Genomic DNA, 22,919 nt, shown 5'->3' with positions numbered 1-22,919 from the left:
CCCTTGATGTTATGGCAGCACTTGACTGACTGTGGCATCAAAGAGCCCTGACAAAATTGAAGTCCATGAGAATCAGGAGCAAAACTCTCCACCGGTTGAAGTCATATCTATCACAAAAGAAGATAGCTGTGGTGCTGGAAGCCAATCATCTCAGCCCCAGAACACTGCTGCAGGAGGAGTTCCTCAGGGGAGTGTCCTAGGCTCAACCATCTTCAGTTGCTTCATCAATGACCATCTCTCCATCATAAAAATCAGAAATGAGGCTGTTCCCTGATGAGCTGACAATGTTCAGCACCTTTTGCGACTCCTCAGTTACTAAAGCGATCCATATCCATATGCAGCTAGACTGGTACAACATTCCAGCTTGGGCTAGTAATTGGCAAGGAACATGCATGTCACACAAGTGCCGGCCAATGACTACCTCCAACAAGAGAGATAATCTGACTATTTCCTCTTGACATCAAATGGCATTAGTACTGTACCCCCCACTATCAACATCCTGGACCAGAAACGGAACTGGACCAGTCATAAATACTGTGGCTACCACAGCAGGTCAGAGGCTGGGAATTCTGCAGAGTAACTCATCTCCTGGCTCACCAAAGCTTGTCCACCATCTGCAAGGCAAAAAGTCAGGAGTGTAATGGAATATTCTCCACTTGCCCAGACGAGGGCAGCTCCAACACCACTCAAGAAGCTCGACACCATCCAGGACAAAGCAGCCTGCTTGATTGGCACCCCCTCTTCTTCCACCACTAACACACAGTGGCAACATCTACAAGATGCACTGCAGCAACTCACTAAGGCTCCTTTGATCATACCTTCCAAAGCCACAACCTCCACCACATATAAAAAAACAAGGGTAGCAGATACATCAGAGAGCACCACCTGCAAGTTGCCCCCCAAGCCACACAGGATCTTGACTTGGAACTATATCACCATTCCTTCACTGTCACTGGGTCAAAAACCTGGAACTCCCTTCCCAAAAGCACTGTGGGTGTACTTACGCCATGTGGAATGCAGCAGTTAGGGCAATTGGGGCTGGGCAATAAATGAACAACAGATAGGAGGTCAGATTTCAGCTCAGAAGAGGATGAATAGTTCAGAGGATGATGAGTACATGGAACAGATTTGCACAGGGGTGCAGTAGGGCTGAATGTTGGTAACAAATTTCAAAAGAACTAGATAAATATTTGGCACAGAAAACAAAAACAGCTGTAACATAAAATTGTCAAAACAAAAATAAGGGTGTACACAAAAAATGGTAATCTTTTTATCTTTGCATTTCCAATATTGATTTTAATTCCAATATTAGCATATATGCTGCTACTTTATGAATCAAAATCATTTCTATCCATATATTTACAATATATATTTGCAGATATTTTCCATTAATGTGGAATTCCATTTTAAAGATTATTCTGCTTATACTTCTGTAGAATGATCTGTTTGAACCCTTTAAAGTAATTTAGAAGTCAACAACACAGTCCACCATCACCATTCAATGCTTATGTTTATAATATCACCATCTTGAACACCTCAATACATTCTCCTGAGCCATCATTTCTCCAGTATAAAAATTCCCTGCCATCCCAGATTATCTTGTATCTCAAATGCCTATAATCCATCATTCCTAAAAAAGTGCTAGCATCTGGCCTTCCCTTTAACTCCCAGCCAGGCTAATCTCAGAAGTGATGAATCTTGACATGTTACATGATTAAACGGTTTCTACCTCTACACCCGATCAGTTTCCAAAAATTGCTACTTTTCACCTCTATTATGTGGCCTCCCTCCATCTCTGTAGCTCCAATCCAGCATTTATCATTAGTTTCAAAATATTCAATAGCCTCACCCTTCACTTATTCACTATAAATTAGAAAGTCAACCAGATAGTAACCTGTATCCTTGCCCTTGTTAAGGCCCAACAAACCCTTCATCCATTTTGCCAAAATCTACAAGCTTCTCAAGCTCCAAAGAGTCAACCAAGATTCTCAGTAAAACCTTCAAATTCTATCCATATCTCAGATCTCCTCCAGCACCAAGGCCCCACAGATACCATCAGCTCTCCAATATCAGTCTGTGTTCCCCATTTCATTCAGTGGCTACTGCCTCAACCTCCTTGCCCTACCCTCAATCTACCCCTTGCCATCTGCTCTTGAAATTTAGCTTCCTCTTGACTCTCTTCCATTCCGCTAGCTGTGCGTCCATTGGCTTTCCAAAACCCTGTAAAGCATTCCAAGATGTCTTTGTACAGCATGTACAATACGAAAGCAAGTTTTATTATAGCAATCCTTCATTCTACCCTCTTTACTACCAAGATGTATCCACCAAAGGCTTGTGATCCGAATTAGAGAATGCATGCCAGGCAGGGCAGACCAGTCCTTCATGCCAGTTTATTGCTCCTTACTGTTTTCTCTTCAATAGTTAACATGGCAGGGGGGTGGGGGGTGCGTTTAGAGAACCAAGAACCCACCAACCAAGCATAAAAAAATCTTTCCCCATTTAAAAATTATGTTGAGTATTACTATCAAGTCTCATGTCTTCTTACTGCCCCATTTTAAGCCTCTCATCCCCAGCATCACAAATCATCAAAATGCCCTTTCCATGGATCTAAATTCCCCACTCTTTCCCTCCAACAAACCATAGCCTTTAAAACCAAACAAATGGCATCACTTATTCAGTGCTCAATTGACCTACTCTCAATATTCTTTCCAATCTCTAGTATTCTACATCTTCTTTTGCATCTTCTTTTAATAAAAGGATCAATATATACTCAACAATCAAACCCAAATAACCCCTCTTTCACCTCTGACAACAAAGTCTCCATGATATACACAATTGACATCTCCTCTCCTGAGGTGGATTGAAGTCCATAAACCACAGCAAAACTCTTACGAACAGTGCTCCTCAGATGAATATTAATATCCTACAAAATGCACTTCAACATTCACCCACCACAAGCATCAGGTGTGCCTGTAATTCCCTTGCATACTTGTGAATATCAAGATTGCCAATAACCACAATCTGGTGAAACGACCCTGTTTGTGCACTTACTCAAAATATTAACTACAACCTCACCCAAGTCCTTCTACTCTAGCTTTCACATTAAGCTTCTGACAACAGCTGTCAATTGCTTTCGAGTTTCCACTAGAAACCAAAATCAGTTGGTCTTTATATTTTCATTTCCAAGCTTGGCAAACATAAGCCATTCAAGTGCATGATCCATCAGACATAATAGCCTTGTCAAGCTCCACTGACGTAGCCTCACAATACCACATTTATGTACATGGAATCTTGCCTTCCATACATTCATTCTGATCCTGTTAGATCAAACTAATCCAATCTATATGCTAAGAGAAATCAGATTATAAATAAAATTAACCAGATTTATTTGTGTTTTTGTAAACATGTAGCAATGACTCATTTATGTGGCATTAGGCAGTGTTAACATGTTGTCAAGGTTCAGAATCTTTGGACGAATAAATTCGGAATATTTTATCCTTTCTGGATAAACTAAGTTTCTCCAGGCAAGATCTTGTCTCCAGGAATACTGCACATAACATCCACAAAAGGTAACATTCCTTCCCCAATCCAGACTTAAGAATTTCACATTTTCACCACCCTTTGACACACAAAGTACACCCTAATTTGACTCTTGAATGGTCTGGCTTTAATTTTAATATTACACTCCTTGTTCTAGATTGCCCCACCAAAGTAAACAGCTTTTTCTATACTAGGCCTGTCAAATCCTTTTTTTTAAGTTTCAAGATCTCATTCAGGCCACTACTCTACCTTCTAAACTCGAGAACACAAGCTAAGATTATACAACTTGTCCTCAATTTAATTCTTCAGTTCCATGGAATAATACTACACAGAAGGCAATTTCAGCCAATCATGCCTCTTTGAAAGAGTGATCCAATTCATTTCATTCACTTGTCCTTTTCCCATAGCTCTGTAATCCCAACCCCTGCCCCACCCTAAATTCAAATAGTTATCCAATTTCCTTCTGAAAATTATTTTGGAACCTGCTTCCACTACCCTTTCAGGCAGTGTATTCCATTATTAACAAGGACAAAACTACTAAACAGCTTACAAACTAAGGGCTGAATTAAAGCCATTCTGTCTGTAATATAATCAATGTCTGATTAGCTACTTGCACATCAACTAGAAGTGCTGAAACCAGAGATTGCAAAGGAACATGACAAGAGGAAGAAATCACACCTCAGGTATATGGAGGAGGAAAATTAAAAAAGAGGGTACATCAACAGCAATCTGTAAGGGAGTTCATTTTAGCCCACAAATCTGTAGTAAATAATTTCTTTAAATCTATTACAAAAATTTGAAGTAACAGTTATATCAAGGATTCAAGTTATTAGCAAACCAACATAAGTGAAACAAAGGTGTGGATCAAAAGGCTGATGCGGTCACTTAGCAGTAAAGTTTCCTGATAATATAGGATGTACAATTGAGAAACACACACACAGTTCTTATTGACTATGACCTAAAGCATACAGATAACATTTAAATTTCAGAAAGCTTGTGTGGTATTTAGACAATTACTTAGAGAGTTGGGCAGATGCGACAAGAAGAATGTTAAGGATTGATTTCTTAGAACAGTTCAGATGATTAAGGGCCAAGGTTTCTAGGCCAAGATTGCAAGACTGAGACAGTCAACAACTAGCCTGCTGTGATCCTAGCAGGGTTACAGGGACTGATCAAGCAGATCATCTCAGCCAACAGTAGTCATAATCAGGTGGTGAGCACCCACAATGCACCAAATTCAAGTCTCAAACAAAGGTTAGAGGCAAGTTTGCCATAATTGGTAGAGCTTTCACCTGAGTCAGAAGGTTGTGGACTCAGGACATCAGCACATTAGTGCAAGACTGAGTAAATGCTACATTGTTCTTCAAATGAGACATTAAACCTAGGTCCCAGCCAACTGTTCTCAAAATGAGTATTTTAAAAACTTGATGCATCTTGTTGCAGAGAATCAGTAGTATCACAGTCTAACAAGAAACTCTCAATTTGGCAAAGAGTACTTCTAGAGGGTACGCAGATCATACCTTCTGGGTAATAGTTCAGAATGAAGCTCAAGAAAAGAGCAAGCATGGGGAGAAGGTCCTCCCAAGCTCAAATCTATGCAGTTTATTCTGCCAATCAAAAAATGCAACAAGCTATTGACAAATTCTGGCATGATAAATCACTCCAGCTCTGTCCTGAGGAACCAGTTTTTGAAAAAAATTGAAGGACATTGAATTTTGGACATTCTTCCTCCTGAGTTATTTTTTTTTTTAAAAAGTGTGCAACATTAATTTGAGGCTGTGAACATGCCATTCTTCAAAAAAAAAAAACAACCACGGTCAAAATAGATGACCAGGAACACATGGAAATGGAAGAACTGCTTTATATACCTAAGTTAACAAAGAACTGCTGTTGCCAGGCTAAAGGCTCTCGCTGACTGGTTGAAAAGACCTGGCCTAAGAGAAGTATTCATTAAAAATCTTAGTCTTTAAAACTCTCAGGCAGAGTGAGTGGGTGCGCCTTAGAAGCAAGCTGCAAGAAAAAGACTCTCTCTGCCCCACCCTTGTGTTAAACTTCCCTCAGAAACATATCAGGATAGCTCATCTGTTTCATTTTGATAGTCTGCAAAGTTGTGATAAGTAAGAGTCTTCAAGGGCAGTTTTGCCAACAAATCCATCTGAAAGATCTTCCAGATCTATTGTGACCAGAATTCTGTTACATCAACATCGAAATCTCTCAGAATTTTATCCTTTTACAAGAAACGTTCCCAGACTCAAGCCCTTTCAAGGGACCATGTTTGCCTTGTCCCTTGTCCAAGGCAAAGGGAGTTTGATTCTCTTTTTCTGAGGAGAAAATCATTACACTTCTAAACTACAACTTGTATGTTGACTAGTTTATTAATTTGTTTTTAAAAAAGTTTTATATATTTTTTAAAAAAATTAATATTGTGTTTACTTAAAGAAACCTGGTTAGAGTCTTTTTATTCTGGGAATAACAGTGTCAAAGGATAACATTTGGCCAGTTTTGTGGGCGAATTAAACATTTAAACTATTGTTACGACCTGTGGAGAAGTGGGGCTAGAATTAACTGCACTCTCCTCCCATCGCAGTCCATAACACATGGCGATAAGTCACTCAAATTCTGCCCTGGGTGCAACATGCATTATACTCTTATTTTCTATTGTACAAGGCCTATGCCCTTGTTTGAAGCAAGAGAGGCCCAAAACCACAATGTCAAACGAACATAAAAGCAAATATTGCTTTTATCTCACATTTTTAGCATCTGCAAAGTGCTGGAAATACTCAGGACTAGCAGCATCTGTGGAGAGGGAAAGAGTTAACAGTTGGATACAAATATGAACTGAAGAAGTGCCGTGCAGGAGACTTTCAGCTACACCATCACCAATCGGTGGGCATCCTCCAGGAGGCAGAGGAGGAGAGACAGAAAATGAGAGAAAAAAAGAGAATCTCCAGCGATTGAGGGTGAAGCGGGCCCAGGCGAGCCACCACTCAGCCTTTACAGAGGTGTTGAGCGAGGAGAGTGCCCATCAGGGCACAGCAGAGTGAAACAATGGATCCCCATGGCTGCTGAGCGAGTTGGGGGTAGGGATGTTGGAAAGATACTGCTGGCGGGAGCAGGCAGATGCTGTCAGCCTGTATGATGTTCTGGTAATAAAACAAAAATACAACCATGTCAAATATCAAAATGTAGGAAAATGCAAAATGCATTAGATATTCAGCTGCAGTGGAGTTAAGCTTCAATAGTGTTATTTACACTGTGCTTTGGGTTTTGCATGGAGCATGGTGTACATACTGAATATAAAGGCGCTTCTACTTAACATTCTCTCCATCCAAAAGTTAATGACCTCTCCATGCTGTCCCTTCATGCATTTTGCTTGCTCCAGATGCATTATGCAGAAAACTGGCCATCATAAGTGCAAATATGGCATGAGCTGCCCCTGTGGTCATTATGCTTAGCCCCACAGTAGATCCATAGTGTCATTGGAAAAGTCATCCAGAGGCTTGAACTAATAATCCAGAGAACTTCATTCAAGTCCTAATAAAGTCTATTTAAGAATTTGAAAAACGGTTAAAAAGTGACTATGAAGCTTTCGATTGTCGTATAAACCCAACTAATATTTCTTTTAGAGAAGGAAAACTGCCATCCTTACCCACTCTGGCCCTATATGTGCCTCCAGTCTCACACCAACATGATTGACTCTTAATGTCCTTCTGAAATGGCCTAGCAAGGCACTCTATTGTATCACACTTGGGCAATAAATACACACCCTGCCAGCGAGACCACGAATAAATCAAAATGCCTTTTGCAAGCAACACTATCAATAATGAAACAAAGCTTTTGGGGGGGAGGGGGGGGAGAGAGAAGGGGGGAGAAGGAGAGAGAGAGAGAGAGAGAGAATTAAGGGGTGTTAAGCTCCAATAGCTGTTTGCCAGTAAAGACCAAGACAGGCTCCTTCAGATATAGAGTTTTATTTCTGCTGCATGAAGTTCTCTACAGGGAGAACTTACCTCACCCATTTCCCTTTTATACATCCAAATGGGTATTTAGGTTATCTGATAATTAGCAATTGGACACCTTGTGAGCCAACTGTTCCTTTCCCCACCAGATTCCCCTCTTCTTCAGAAGTAACCCTTAGGTGTATATATCACCAAAAAAAGGTGGATATTCTCTTTCATAACACAATCAATATATATTTCCATTCAATAAATCCATCTAAACCCTTCTTAAAAAACACATGTATAGAATAAAAACAGAAAATACTGAGAAAACTCAGGTTTGACAGCATCTGTGGAGAGAGAAATAGGAGTTAACGTTTCAAGTCCGTTGACCCTTCTTCAGCTCTGCAGAGTCATACGGACTCCAAACATTAACTCGGTTTCTCTCTCCACAGATGCTGTAAAACATGCTGGGTTTTTCTACCATTTTGCTTTTACTTCAGATTTCCTGCACTTTTAAAATCCATCAGATAGATTTACATAAGACACATCACTAAACAGTTTCATTTTTCTAAGATCACCAAAAGATGGGAATTTCAAAACAATGTTCCATTTTTAATTTTGGTTTGCCACTGTTTTGTTTGCTTGAATGATTTCTTCAACCTTGGGATCATTTATTTTAGTGCTCAATTCCAAAACGTCAAAACTGACATCCAGCCTGGTTTGTTTGCCTAGCCAATTGAGTTGCCCATTAGATTTCGGAGTTCCTCTTTTCCCATTTCAGAAGCCGCTGTATCTTTCTGGGATGCTCTACCATGACTAATTGCAATGGGATTGACATTCTCCAAGGAGGATTCCAGATGTAAAATGACATGTGATCCGCTCTGCCTGATTTTCAATCCAATGTAATTTAAATGCACCAGAAGCTCGACTTCCAATGTTGAACTCAGTCCTGAGCCCATTAATGACAACGATTTTAAGTTTGCTACAACCTCCCAAAAAAGTCTATATGCATCATAAAGATGCCTGCAAGTTTCCCTCCATTATGCTAATAAAACATTGCCAGGTCAGTTTCCAACTGAAGACAGCCCAACTTTAACAAAACTGACCTCAGAGAAATATCAATCTCTGGAGGAGTCATTTAAACAGTATATGCATTTAACTTCCAGAGTGTCCCTTCTGCATTTGGCACCTCTTTTGGTGGCTGGAGAAAAACATCCCTTTGAAGTTGGTGTCCCTGCAAAAAGGCAGCTTTAATATCGATGGACTTACATTCCTCAGCATTTGTAGCTAATAGAACCAAAATAAGTCAGAATAACTTTTCCTACCATAGGTGAATCTACTCATATATCCTGGTCCATGTTTAATTTCAAACACATTATATCATTTAGGACGGTTCATTGCATAATGGTATTTTGAATCGCATCCAAAACACCGATTCACCACATGCTGGGCATTTCTGGGGTTTATTCTTTTGTTATAATTCCCCAATTCTTTTCTCCTGCCATTGTTATCAAAGGTGTTTCTGTCCTCATCATTTCTAGTTACACCCTCCTTTCATACAGATGCCTGCAACCTGTTTCTAGATGACCTTGCCATCCTGTTAACATTTTATCCTCCCATTTTCTGTCTTACCACCAAATGACCCATTTGCCTTCCAGGTGGTGGTATTCCCATCTGTTTTCTGCCCTTGTCCTCCTGGGTAGTAGTGGGTTTGGAAGGTGCTAAGGAGCCTAGGTGAATCCCTACACTGCATCTTGCAGATGGTACACACAGGTGCTATTATGCGTTGGTGGTGGAGGGAGTGAATGTGGTGCCAATCAAGCAAGCTGCTTTGTCCTGGATGGTGTCCAGCTTCTTGAATGTTGTGGTAGCTGCACTCGTCCAGGAAAATGGGAAGTATTCCATCACGCTCCTGATTTGTGCCTTGTAGGTGGCCAGGCTTTGGGGAGTCAGGTGGTGAGTTATTCATCATACGATCCCTAGTCTGACCTGTTCTTATAACCACAATATTTAGATGGCTGGTCCAGGTCAGTTTCTGGTCAATGGTAACCCCCAGGATGTAGATATTGGGGGATTCAGTGATGGTAATGTTGCTGAACATCAAGGGGCGATGGTTAGATTCTCTCTTGTTGGAGATGATCATTGCCTGACACTTGTGTAATGCGAATGTTACTTGCCACTGTTCAGTCCAAGCCTGGATATTGTCCAGGTCTTGCTGCATTTGGACATGGACTGCTTCAGTATCTAGGGAGTGGCAAGTGGTGAACACTGTACAAATCATCAGCGAACATCTACACTTCTGACCTTATGATGGAAGGAAGGTTATTGATGAAGCAGCTGAAGATAGTTGGGCCAAGGATACTACCCTGAGGAACTCCTGCAGTGATGTCCTAGAGCTGAGATGACTGGCTTCCAACAACCACAACCATCTTCCGTGTGCTAGGTATGACTCCAACCAGTGGAGTCCCCCCCCCGCCACACACTGACTCCAGTTTTGCTAGGGCTCCTTGATGCCACACTTGGTCAAATGTGGCCTTGACGTCAAGGGCAGTCATTCTCACCCCATGAGATCAGCTCTTTTGTCCATGTTTGAACCAAGGTTTTAATAAAGTCAGGAGCTGAGTGGCCCTGGCAGAATCCAAACTGGGTGTTAGTGAACAAGTCATTGCTAATTAAGTGCCGCTTGATAGCGCTGTTGAACTGTTAATGACCCCTTCCATTACTATACAGATGATCAAGAATAGACCGTGTGTGTGTGTGTGTGTGTGTGTTGGGGGGTGGGGGCGGGATTGACCAGGTTGGATTTGTCCTGCTCTGTGCACAGGGCATACCTGGGCAATTTTCCACATAGCTGGGTAGATGCCAGTGTTGTAGCTGTACTGGAACAGGGGTGTGACAAAATCTGGATGATCATCTGAGCTTGAAAAATCACTGAAACATTAAGTATATGTGAAGCAAACCATTAGTTTTCTGATAAAAACAAAAAAACTGCGGATGCTGGAAATCCAAAACAAAAACAGAATTACCTGGAAAAACTCAGCAGGTCTGGCAGCATCGGCGGAGAAGAAAAGAGTTGACGTTTCGAGTCCTCATGACCCTTCGACAGAACTTGAGTTCGAGTCCAGGAAAGAGCTGAAATATAAGCTGGTTTAAGGTGTGTGTGTGGGGGGCGGAGAGATAGAGAGACAGAGAGGTGGAGGGGGTTGGTCGCTACAACCACACCAACCCCCTCCACCTCTCTGTCTCTCTATCTCTCCGCCCCCCACACACACACCTTAAACCAGCTTATATTTCAGCTCTTTCCTGGACTCGAACTCAAGTTCTGTCGAAGGGTCATGAGGACTCGAAACGTCAACTCTTTTCTTCTCCGCCGATGCTGCCAGACCTGCTGAGTTTTTCCAGGTAATTCTGTTTTTGTATTAGTTTTCTGATGGTTAACTTGGTGCCACAGAATTAATCTGTGTGTATTCCCCCATTGCACAGTTGGGCCTTTGGAAGTATCATCTTGATATGTTCGTCAACAATCACTTTAAAACAGAAGAATTGAGGGGAAAGAAACTTGAAATTAGCAGAGGAAAACCAAAGAGTGTTGGTGTGCTAATTGCTTGCAATTACATTTTTAAAGGGGGCTGTCTATGAGAGTCTTATTCCTAAGAAGTTGCCTTGTCCCAGGTGGTTAAAATTTTCATTTTGGAAACTAGTATAGGAAAAAAAAATGTATAATTTATAATAAATTAACTAAACCATCTTATTTATAGATTCCAAGTTAATAGGTTTAACAATATATGTATGTTTGTCATCTTCATTATTTGTGCCATCTTATTGAGTCAGAATCAGAGTTTTACAGCATGGAATGAGGCCCTTCGGCCCATCATGCCCACGCCGGTCATCAAGCCCCCATCTACTCTAATCCCGTTTGAGCACATAACCTTGTATGCTATGGTGTTTCAAGTGTTCATCTAAATACTTTTTAAATGTTGAGGTTCCCACCCCAATCACCCTTTCAGGCAGAGAGTTCCAGATACCTCCCCCCACCCTACACCCTCTGGGTCCCAAAATCTTTTTCTCAAATTCCCTCCAAATCTCCTGCCCCTTACCTTAAATCTATGTCCCCTGGTTATTAGCCCCTCCACTAAGGGGAAAGTTTCTTCCCATCTACCCTATGCCCCTCAATCAGGTCTCTTCTCCCCCCCCCCAAACCCCCAGCCTTCACTGTTGTAAGGAAAAAGAACCCCTGCTTATCTAGTCTCTAAAAAAGAAAACCCTAAAATAAATTCAACACAAACACAGGTGGTAATGTTACTACGTCACCTGCAACACCTAATAAAAGGAGAAGTTACTAAGAATGAAAAAGGGGCTCCAGAAAATGGAAAAAAACAGCCCCCAAAAGTTCATAAACTTGCGCGGGGGGGCGGGGGGGGGGGTGTGTGTGTGTGTGTGTGAATTGACCCCTGGCTCAGGTCAAAAGCAAATTATGACTGGAGCCTGCATTTTCCCTGCTCTACTGCACCATGTAACAAACTGTTCAAACTTTCATAGTTTTAACATAAGCACTAGTAAGATGACTTTTTCCAAAAAAACAGTGCAATTACTGCTTCAGAATCTTGCACTCTCATCTTTACTTGATATACTCAAAGGAACTGTTTTTCAATCCTCTTTTCTGGAAATGTCACTGATTCAGGTCAGCTTTCCTTTAAGTTAAAACCAACATTTGGTGTTTGCTGCTTTTAGTTTCACTGTAGAAACTAAAAAAACTACAAGTACCATGTGAAAGCATCAGCAACCCAACCAAAACACTAAGACAAGGAGGGGCACAACAGGTTATATACAGGTTCTGATATGCACTGAGCTATCCTAGTGTTGTTCTATTCCCTGCAATGCACCAGGCACTGCAGTGGCTTGGAAAATAACACAACCAACACTGCAGCAGTACACAGTCATTGAATCGACTGCCATTCCAAATACCTATTTGCCCATCTGCACTGCAGTGTTATGTACAGCTCTATTTGATGAGTATTGATTGCAAACATAATGGACTATTTACAAGGGATGGGAGGAAGTCTGTGAATGCTGCCTTCTGCTGACTGTACAAGTCAACTTAAAGTAAATAGAGCATTTCATTTGCTGCTGTGCTGTTTTGCTAGAAACAAGAATAAAAATGTGTGGCTTACAGTACCCCACAAAAAGCTGTTACTTAACCACTGATTTTTTTGCAGTAAATGACATGTACAATATTCTTGGATCTCTCTTCAGGTACCATGCCCTAGGAGGACATTGGAGACCATAAGCATCCATGTTAATTTTGCTCCAGCGGCATGGATTATCGGTATACATTCATCCAATTCACAAGACTCTTTAAAAGATCATTCTTTGTCTACCACGATCTCTTTTACTATCTATCTTTCCTATCAGCATTAGACTTTCAAAGTCATGATTTCTTCTTACATGCCCAAGAAATTCCAACTGTCTCTTCCTGATCAGCAAGAGTTCTTTTGGTCTCAGATTTTACTAGCACCTCTTCATTGGTAGCATGACTTGGCCAAGATATCTTCATTATTCACCTCAAAAACCTAATGCTACAGTCTTAATTCTTCTCTCTATTGCTTCACTGATTGTCCAGCACTCTTTAATATGTCACAATTAGTGAGATGTAGCATTCCAGAATTCTCAGCTTTGTTTTCGTAGCTAATTTTGAGTTGATCATAATCTTGTTCGTTTTTGAAATGCATCTTTGGTCATTCCAATCCTTCATCTTATTTCTCAGTCACACTTTCCGTCCAATGCTAACGTATTTTCTAGGGAACAAAATTTTTCTACCTGTTTGAGCTCAAATTTATCCATTAGAAAGTGGATGCTACCGATCACGAAGATCAGAGCAATCACTGAACTAGCCGGTTTCACTAAAGCAGAACTACAATTGGCCCAAACACTCCTAGCTTTCCATTATCCAGACTTTACATTCCTGATTACTATCCAGTGACTCCTGTTGGAAGTGTCCCATGCATAGGCATCAGACAAGGATGGGATTGGCTTCAACTCCAATTCGGGTCACAAAGTGAACCATGAAGTTTAACTTTGCCCCGCTTAAATGGAATAACAAGGGTTAATTAAAATATGATGTCGACACCAAATTAGGAGTAAAGCTAATTGTGAAAGACTGTAGGAGGACATAGATACACCAGCAAGCAAATGCAGTTCTAATGTAGAAGACAATAGCAAATTCAAAAAAGTAATAGGATTGAAGTGTGCAAATAAACAGACCTCAAAAAAAATGGGTGGCAACACAAGTAGGTAAAAGCACTAATTAGGCAAAAAAGTATTTTGATAGAAGTCTTTAAGGTTATCAAGCGTTATGATGAAATGAAAGATGACAGATGATCTACAATGCACAGCAAGGCAGCAACAGAAGGTAAAAATGTACAATAATCAGAAGGAATTGGAGATTAGAAAAAAATGCTAGGCACACATTTACTGGCAAGTAACATTTGCACCACACAAGTGCCAGGCAATGAACATCTCCAACCAGAGAATCTAGCATCTCCCCTTGATATTCAACAGCATTACCATCACCAAATACCCCATCAATATCTTGGGGGTATCAATGACCAGAAACGGAAATGGAACTGAACCAGCCATATACACTAAATCCTCACTTTAAGTCACCCCACTTTAATGTTTCGTTTTGAAGCCTTTCTGAAGGAACCTGTTTTTACAATTTATGTTGCCATTTTCTTTTTTACATCACTTACATGGGGTGTCATTGCAGATCAACATACAGCAAGTGAACAGAAGTCCTACTGACACGGATCTGTGAAAATTCAGGCAAAGAATACTGGAAGTCCATCCAAAAGGTGACTAAAGGGCTTGGGTTACCATCTGTGACACAGGACTACTATACTACACTCAAAACCTACACGTTTGAGCAAACTTTTGGCCATCTGCCTAATATTGCCTTACGTGGCTTAGTGTCTAGTTTTGCTTTATAAACACTCCTGTGAAGTGCCTCGGATTGTTTTATTATGTTAAGAGTACTATATAAATAAGCTGCTTGAGTAATCTGGTTACAAAGGAAATTATGGGGTCATAAAGGTGCTGTGATGTGAAGCAACCATGCATATCAAATATATTAAATTAATTATTTTATGCTTTATTCAAGAGGTTATTCCTACCCCGGCACAAAAAGTTAAACATCCATGAGGAATGTATCAAGAGGTTTAAAAAAAAACTCAAAAAAGGAAAATACTGCAGATGCTGGAAATGTGAAATAAAAACAGAAAATGCTTGAAATAATCAGGAATAAGTCTGGCAGCATCTGTCAAGAGCATGTTTCAGGTCTGCTGATCTTTCAAGAGAACTGGGAAAAGCCAAAAAAGCCAGTTTTGAGCAAGTGAAAGGGGAGGATGGGAAAAAGAATAAAAGGAAATGTGTGAGATAGGATAGAAAGCAGGAGAAATTAAAATGACAGAGATAAAAGTTCTGTCGAAGGGTCATGAGGACTCGAAACGTCAACTCTTTTCTTCTCCGCCGATGCTGCCAGACCTGCTGAGTTTTTCCAGGTAATTCTGTTTTTGTTTTGAAATTAAAATGACAAAAGGTTTCATGTTACAGGGCCAAAGGGAGTGGCAATGGGACAAGAAACAAAAGATGTGTCGAGGGGAGGCATGAATGGCTGTAATCCAAAAGCAAAGGGAATGAGAGAAAATGATAAAAAAACCAGTGAAGAAAAATGCAACAAAATAAGGGCAGAGTTACAATCTAAAGTTGTTGAACTCAATGTTAAGTCCAGAATGCCATAAAGTATCCAGTTGAAATAGGTGTTATTTCTCAAGCTTACCTCGAGCTTCATTGAAATACTACTAAGGACAGGAAGGTTAGAGTGGGATAAAAACAGCCGATGCTGCCAGACCTGCTGAGTTTTTCCAGGTAATTCTGTTTTTGTTTGAGGTTAGAGTGCGAGCAAGGTGGAGAATTAAAATGGGTGACTGGAAGGCAGGGTCACAACTGCAGAACTAAGGTGTTCCACAAAGCAGTCACCCAGTCTATATATGTAAAATAAACTAATTTTGGATAAAGCAGTCACTAATAGGCTGAGGAAGACAAGTCATCAGGCCGAGGAGTACTTGATAGTTGAAGTGGCCAGCAAAATAATTGCGCCCTTGCTATATTCTTCAGAGAATTATTAGAAACAGATGTAGCATCCAGGAGATGGAAGCAAGGAACTGATTGCTTAATATGCCTGTATCAATATGGGGAATTAAAGGACAATGTGCCAAGACCAGTAGTATATGAAATATTAGAAACATCTGAAAGTGTCAGATCATGAGACTTTAGTTTCTGAGACCAGCATGATGGATTGTAAAGTCTTTCCCAGTCTTATACTATCTTCTGCTCCTGTTTGGGGCTTGAGCTTATAAAAAAAATAGTCTCAAATATTTGAGGCTTTTCTCTCATGAGCACACAGAAGGTAATGGGGTGGGGAATCTTTGAGACATTTTCAAAGCATGAAGGACTCCAAGAGGACAAATACTGAAAGATTACTTCCACTGATTGGCAACAATGAATGAGAGTATCTGATGGGAACAAAATTGCACTCATGTTTGAAGCAGGGTTGGGTGGAAAACAACTCTTACTTACAGCATCAAACAAGACCGAAGCAGAGGGTAGTTTCACCACAATGCCAATGTGAAGTACTTCTGAAGGTATTAAATGCAGTGTTGCTGAAAAAAAAATAGACATGCTGTTGAAGCTTTTCATCTTGCTGTCATCAGGGCAGATTCGCAAGAATACCAAATTTCAACCGGGAACAATTTATAATGCATAAGAGGATGTTGATTGGTAGAGGTGTTGCCATGGAACACATAGCAACGAGTGGTATTCTCCACTAACAGGATGCTGCCGTCAAGCTAAAAAGATGTTCTGCTTACCACACAAGCGACTAATGTGGTTTATGAACTTCAGTGCCGGTGTGATACCAGCTATGTAGGCCATGCGTCCCAGCAACTGAGGAATTGTATCAAATAGCACGTTCCTTTGGGTGCCCACAACAGGCAAAGTACTGACTGTACTCAACCAGTCCATACTTGCGAAACTCAGAACAAAAAAAGTGTCCAATAATAGCTGTGATGCCGTGATTGGATACCACTTGCTAAACAATCCTAATTGAAGCTTAAATTGGTCATCAGCTAGCACAGTCTGTTCAGTGTGGCTCACTTACACATGCTAGAACCTACATATTCACACACAGGGCCCTGTCCTTTGCAAACATAAAGAAGATATCCACTAAACAAGAGCTAGGTGGGACAGCCATCCCCTGGTTCATTCCACATGGCAATGTCTTGACCAGAGTTGATCTGCCTAGTTTGAATTTTAAAAACAGTTAACTGTTCCCTGATGCATTCTTCCACTTTCTAACCAATCAGCACCATTTTCTCACGCAACATAAATGTTGATGCTTTTGAGATTCTTGCCAATCTGACCTGATGAGTACAAGATGAAAAGCTTCCATAGCATGTCTCCTTTTAAGTGACCACTTACAATAAAATGCACTTCAGTCAAAACTCAGTAGATGACAAATCAAGACTACAACAACAAGAACACAAATTTGCCGTGAATGGTGGTGTCATACAAGGCAATTGTTCCTACACCCTCCAAAGAAACGTTCCTTGTGGTTAAAGCTAAGATTCTCAAAATGATCTCATACATGAAAAAGGTCTACATTCTCCAATCCCCGACCATCACTCGTAGTAATAGTGCTAGGTACAGTGGCACCAGTAAAATTAAGATATAATGGTTAGGGCAAGCAGTAATGATCTGGAACTCACTGTCTACAAGGGTGACAGAGACAAATGATTTAAAAAAAAAGAAATTGGATGGGCACTGAAGCGAAATAAACTTGCAGGGCTATGGAGATAGAGTGGTGAATGAGGCTGATTGAATTGACCTAGAGAGATCCAGTTTGGGCTCAACAGGCCAAACAGCTTCCTTCTACGTCATAATGATGTTATATGTTGATATGGCAAGATAAAGCAGAAAGAGAAAAGACACTCGTGTGGAACATAAATGCCAGCATTGACCCGATTGGTCAAATGGCCTGTTTCTGTGCTATAAAGTGCTATATAAAGACTGTCTAATTTCTAAATAAAAGCTGTAAATTGCAGTTACTGTTAGTGGAAACTGTTTATGCCATCTAAAGTTCCTAATTCATCAATTCTCACTGAATTCCCGGATTTTAGATTTTAACGTTAATCGGGCTTTAATTTTCTTGGAGAATAAATGTAACTTGGCTCTTACACACACTTGAGTGGTTGTCTGTAGCGTTTTTTCACCTCTGCTACACATCGAAAGATATGGTCATTTTTCAAATTGGTTGGAGAAGATCATTTTGAAACGGAACACTTGCAGTCAGTAAAAACTATAACTAATGAACTTAAGTTTGTTCCTTTGTGTCTCAGCAAAGACTTTCACAGCTGGCAACACTCCACCGACCATCACCTGCAGTCTCATTGATTTTTCCGTATCCCCACTGATTTTTCTTAACTAAATTCCCAAGATTCAAAACAAAAACAGAAAACCCAAAGATATACAAAGTCCAAATATGTTAACAAAAACAGAAAATGTTGGAAAAACTCAGCAGGTCTAACAGCATCTGTGGAGAGAAAAAAAAGTTAACAGACTCTTCCAGCACTTTCTGTTTTTGTTTCAGATTTCCAGCAACCACAGTATTTTGTTTTTACCAAAGATGTTAACCCTTTAATTAAATTAGGGCTAAGTGATGATACAGGAAATGTGGAGGGTGGAAATTTACACCTTTTTCCCTCCAAATATTTGAACATATTAAATCAGATAATATACAAATTAATTATTGTACGACAAAGCTGTTCTTGTCTTACAGACAAGGGCAAACAGCAACAGCACAAAATGCAGAGCTGTTCTTCATTTAAGTGTTGTATAATTATATTCACAGTAGGTCTTGTGGCACACAGTCAGTAGCACCCCTACCTCTAAGCCAGAAGCTCCAGATTAAAGTACCACACCAGGACTCAATGGCCACAAAATGCATTCGCGGTGTGGCCAGCCAGGTTGATTGTCAGCCTGTAAATCCTTCCAGTAACACCTATGGCAAGCAGTAAGAATGACAAAGTTTCCTAGTCAGCCAGAAGCATGTGGTAGCTACAATGTGACAGCTTTCCACATTAAAAGAATCCACACACAAGCTCTTGCCATTGGTTCCACAGCAAGCGTCCTCCTAACTTCAAGGAGCTGCAAGAGAGAAAGGCAATTATGTTCATAATGCAGTTGCCAGTTTAAAAAATAACTGCCTCAGAATCTGGTCAAGGAGTTCAACAGTACACAGAAAACAGGGTAAAAAAAATTATTTGGAAGAGGATGGAAGATTGCAGCGTGCATCTGGTGATGGGTAGGGAAATCAGGACTGGAAAGGGAAAGGCGGGAAAACGGCAGAGGGGTAGCAATAGGAATAGAGGGGGAAATAAAGGATGCAGGAAATGGCTGAGGGGACATGCCCTGCAGCTCAATGACAAGAATGACAACAACAACTTGCACCTGTTTCATAGTAAAATGCCCCAAGACACCTCACAGGAGAATTAGCACGCAAAATTTGACACTAAAATAAACAAGGGGATATGATGACAGCTGACCAAATGCTTGGCTAAAGAAGATGGTTTCAAAGCACATCTTCAAGGGAGAGTGATTGAAAGATGAAGTGGTTTAGGGAGGTAATTCCAGACTTAAAGGCTGAAACAATGGTGGAGCAATTAAAATAAGGAGTGCACAAGAGGCCAGAATTGGAAGAGCACAGAAATCCAAGGATTGCTTATGGGGTCAGAGGACATTACTGGAGATAGGATGGTGGCGAGGCCATGGATGGATTTAAAAGCAAGGATGAGAATTTTTATAAGTAAAGGTGAATGGGACAATGCTAGTTAGTATATAGGCGGAGTTTTGGGTGGATTCAAGTTTAGAGGGTGGAAGATGGAGATTGGAATAGAGTGTGCAGTCCTCATAGGATTCCTTGCCTGCCATACTACCCACTAGGAAAAAAATGCAAGGTATGACCAGAGGGACAGCAGTGTCTTACAGCAAGCAATACTACAAGATATACGCTGGCAAATTTTGCTGTACCTGTTCTATGACTAATATCTTATCTAAAGTGGGGTGTCCAGAAATGTACACAATCCTCCAACTGTGGCCTAACCAATACAGCTTCCTCTCTTTTGTAAGCAGTGCTCTCGTATATAAAGCAAAGAATCCATTTGTTGTTGTGAGCTGCAATTACTTCCTTTCCAATAAGCCTTCTGCAGATGTGTTTTTTCAATCCAATAGAGGAGGTTCTTGCAAAACTGCAGACTAGGGTAAAAAATCATGCCCTAAACATTAATCTGTCCTTTTTAAAAAAAAAAGAAACAGGTGCCATATCTGCCAGAGTTTTTAGCACTTGGTTTCTATTTAAATAAGCCAAGCTGTTTACCTAATCTAAATTGCATCTGTACAGATGCAGTCTTCATTGCTAATAAAAGCAAAAAGGGGAAAAGTAATCTGATTCAATGGTTCAGGATGTGGCATTTTCCAAATTTGTAAGCAAGATTGTGCGCTGAACCATCGATCTGCAAAATCCTGAACACAACTTGAATTTATACAGCACATCCTTTTTGTAAGCAAAAGTTTGTTTTAAAAAAAGATGTCGACCAAAGTGAAAGACTAAGGAGAAACAACAGCAAACGCCCAAAATCTGACAAAAATAGAAAATACTAGAATCACTCAGAAGGTCTGGCAGCATCTGTGGAGAGAGGAACAGAGTTAATGTTTTAAGTCAATGATCTTTCATCAGAACTGATGGAAAGATCATTAACCTAAAACATTAACTTTGTTTCTCTCTCCACGGATGCTGCCAGACCTTTTAAGTGTTTCTAAGGCTTAGAGGTTTAGAAAGAGATGGGAGAAAGCAGCAGCATTCAAGACAGAATTCCAGACAGCAGGGAAATGCAGCAGCATTGCCCTGGTATACCAGATTGCACTAGCAAGACTCCTATAAAGTCTGGTTTCAAACTATCACTATCAAAACAGGAAGAATCACTATTTTCACAAGGATAAAGAGAATCAGTGTCATTAGGCTTCTGCTGCCACAGTTTTCTTTATCTATTATTTGACTGGTCAGTAACAGAAATTGCATAACTAAGTCAGCAGTCCTATTTTTTGGTAAAATTACAGCAGGGCGTCTGTAGATTTGTGTCTGAGGGACAATTGAAAATTATGTAGTTCATTGGGAGCCTCTAGTGGCAGAATCAGTTGGTGTAGTTGGATTTGCACTTAATACCATAGAATAGAAACATAAGGGAAGGTACAAAACCAGCAATATCAGATTGACTGCCCATTATATGCAACATTTAATATTTAAAACCATTGACTGCAATGGAACTGAAAAGCAAGCATTGTATAACAGCGGTTAATCCACCTAAGCTGAATTCTACCCACATGTATACTTTCCCGTTTTTCCTTTAAGCCGTTAGTTATGATAAATTAACTCAAGACAAACACCTAACATTAGTACCAATTCAGATGCACACAGATGCTACAAGTGCAAACTAACAGGGGTTTGATTTCCAACAAGCTTGTTCCTCATCACCTGTTGTTCTCTTCAACCCATTATTCATAACATAAATTAATGGCTTTAACTGAACTTGCAATTTATTAGTATGAGCTTTTTCAGCAGTGGCAGGGAAAATGTGTTGCCCACCTGTCAAATGGGAAGAGAGCCAGAAACTTAACAGGTGGCCAACAAGCTCCCACGCTTTATCCACTGCTGAAAATTACAATTAGCCCTGTAGTCCTCACTGCAGATTAGCACTAACTCTACTAAGACAGGTGTGCTGACCCTGGATTTAAAAAAAAATCTTCGCTAACACAAGCTAGTTACTTGACCAAACCTGGACCAGTGTGCCCATCTTGCAGTTCATCATTTTCACACTCTGAAGACATGCTTTGGATTCCTTGGTTTACTTGAAAAATGCTGAGTTTTGATGGTTGTAAAGAGGGAAATAAAACTGATAAACTATTAAAAACATATGTAAGATGGTGACTGAATTGGGAGAGAGACATCAGAAAGTCACTCCAGAGAGCTACCCAGTGGTCAGTGGATGCAACCACACTGACAGCAACATTGTAAAATCAAATTGGAAAATGATGAAAGTGTGACCAAAATCGTGACAACAGGAAGAAAGTCTTGTCTACAGGAAACATGTGCTCTAAGCAAAATATAGATAGAGATATTTCCCTGCTAGTTGCAGCTAATAATAAAGTGAAGAGGGCACTTAGAGTGCACACCTCCACCATACATTGTTAACTCAGCATTATTACAATTACACAGCTCTTCCTGGAAACTTTTCCCTGTTTGATGCTCTAACTACATAGCTGAAAAATAAATATTTTTATTAAAGAACTTCCATTTCAGTGACGTGACTTTAGGCCAATCCACATACAATAACCTGCTCTAAAAACTCTGCTCACATGTTGACAGCTGAGACAATCCACAACATTCTACATAAAACTCAACATTTTAAAAAAGCCAAGTTTCCACATCTCCCAATGTTAATACATCCTTTAAAAAAATTCCAGGATCCAGATCCACATCTTGGATAAAAACCAATCTATCAGTTCTTCCTTGGAGCATACCATGTGCCAAGTTTCAAAGAAACCCATCCATTAGTTTGAGATATGTTGTTTACAAACAGACTGACAAACAGGGGTGAAAACATTGCCACTGAAGGTAGGCAGACGTACAGGTAGTAACACCAAACATCACAAAAGTACCAGCCTTTTGTTTTGGGCAGTTCTGAGAAGTGCACACTGCATGAGGTAAATCAAGATAACATGATGATTAATTAACAGAGCCAACAATCTTAAGCTTATATCAAAAAGGTGCTGGAAATTAAAAATGTTTCTACTTAATTTTGCCTTTCAACACTGCTACCCACTAGATTGCCCCCCCACCACCCCCCCAAACACACCCCACCCCCCCCACACACACCCCCCCACCCAACCCCCCCACCCCACCCCCCCACCACCCCACCCCCCCCCCCCCACCACCCCCAACCCCACCCCCACACCACCCCACCCCCCAACCCACCCCCCGCACCACCCCCCCCCACACCACACCCACACACCCCCCCCCCCCCCCCCCCCCCCCCCCACCTTTTTCAGCTTCATCTTTCTCCATCCAGGCATCTCTAGATTTGTTTGCCCTAACTTTCCCCCACCTGGGAAAGCATCTTGAATGTGACCAAATTAATTCCTCTTTAAGATTGCCCCATCATTCAGTTAGTTTTGCCTACAAACCTTGGATTCCAGTTTACCTGGATCAGATCCATTCTTAACCCATTGAAGTTGCCACTGCCCCAATTAATTTTAATCTTTGGCCTTTTCCAT

The 22,919-nt window shown here is 40.6% G+C and overlaps 1 protein-coding gene across 9 annotated transcripts in view; it reads right to left on the bottom strand.

Moving 5' to 3' along the window:
- usp22 (ubiquitin specific peptidase 22) overlaps positions 1-22,919 on the bottom strand; it is a 115,828-nt gene that overhangs the window by 72,689 nt on the left and 20,220 nt on the right. The window contains exon 1 of one of the 9 annotated variants that reach the window (XM_041207004.1): positions 18,477-18,717. The exons of 7 other annotated variants lie outside the window; for them this stretch is intronic. The gene's annotated coding sequence lies outside the window, so the exon portion shown is untranslated. Of the gene's footprint in view, positions 1-16,112; positions 16,192-18,476; positions 18,718-22,919 lie in introns of those variants that run through there. One more of the 9 variants, XM_041207005.1, reaches the window with a different exon arrangement.

Source organism: Carcharodon carcharias, chromosome 15 (genome assembly GCF_017639515.1).
Source record: "Carcharodon carcharias isolate sCarCar2 chromosome 15, sCarCar2.pri, whole genome shotgun sequence".
Lineage (NCBI taxonomy): Eukaryota > Metazoa > Chordata > Chondrichthyes > Lamniformes > Lamnidae > Carcharodon > Carcharodon carcharias.
The sequence above is the reverse complement of the archived record's forward strand: the minus strand, read 5'-3'. Positions and strand labels throughout refer to the sequence as shown.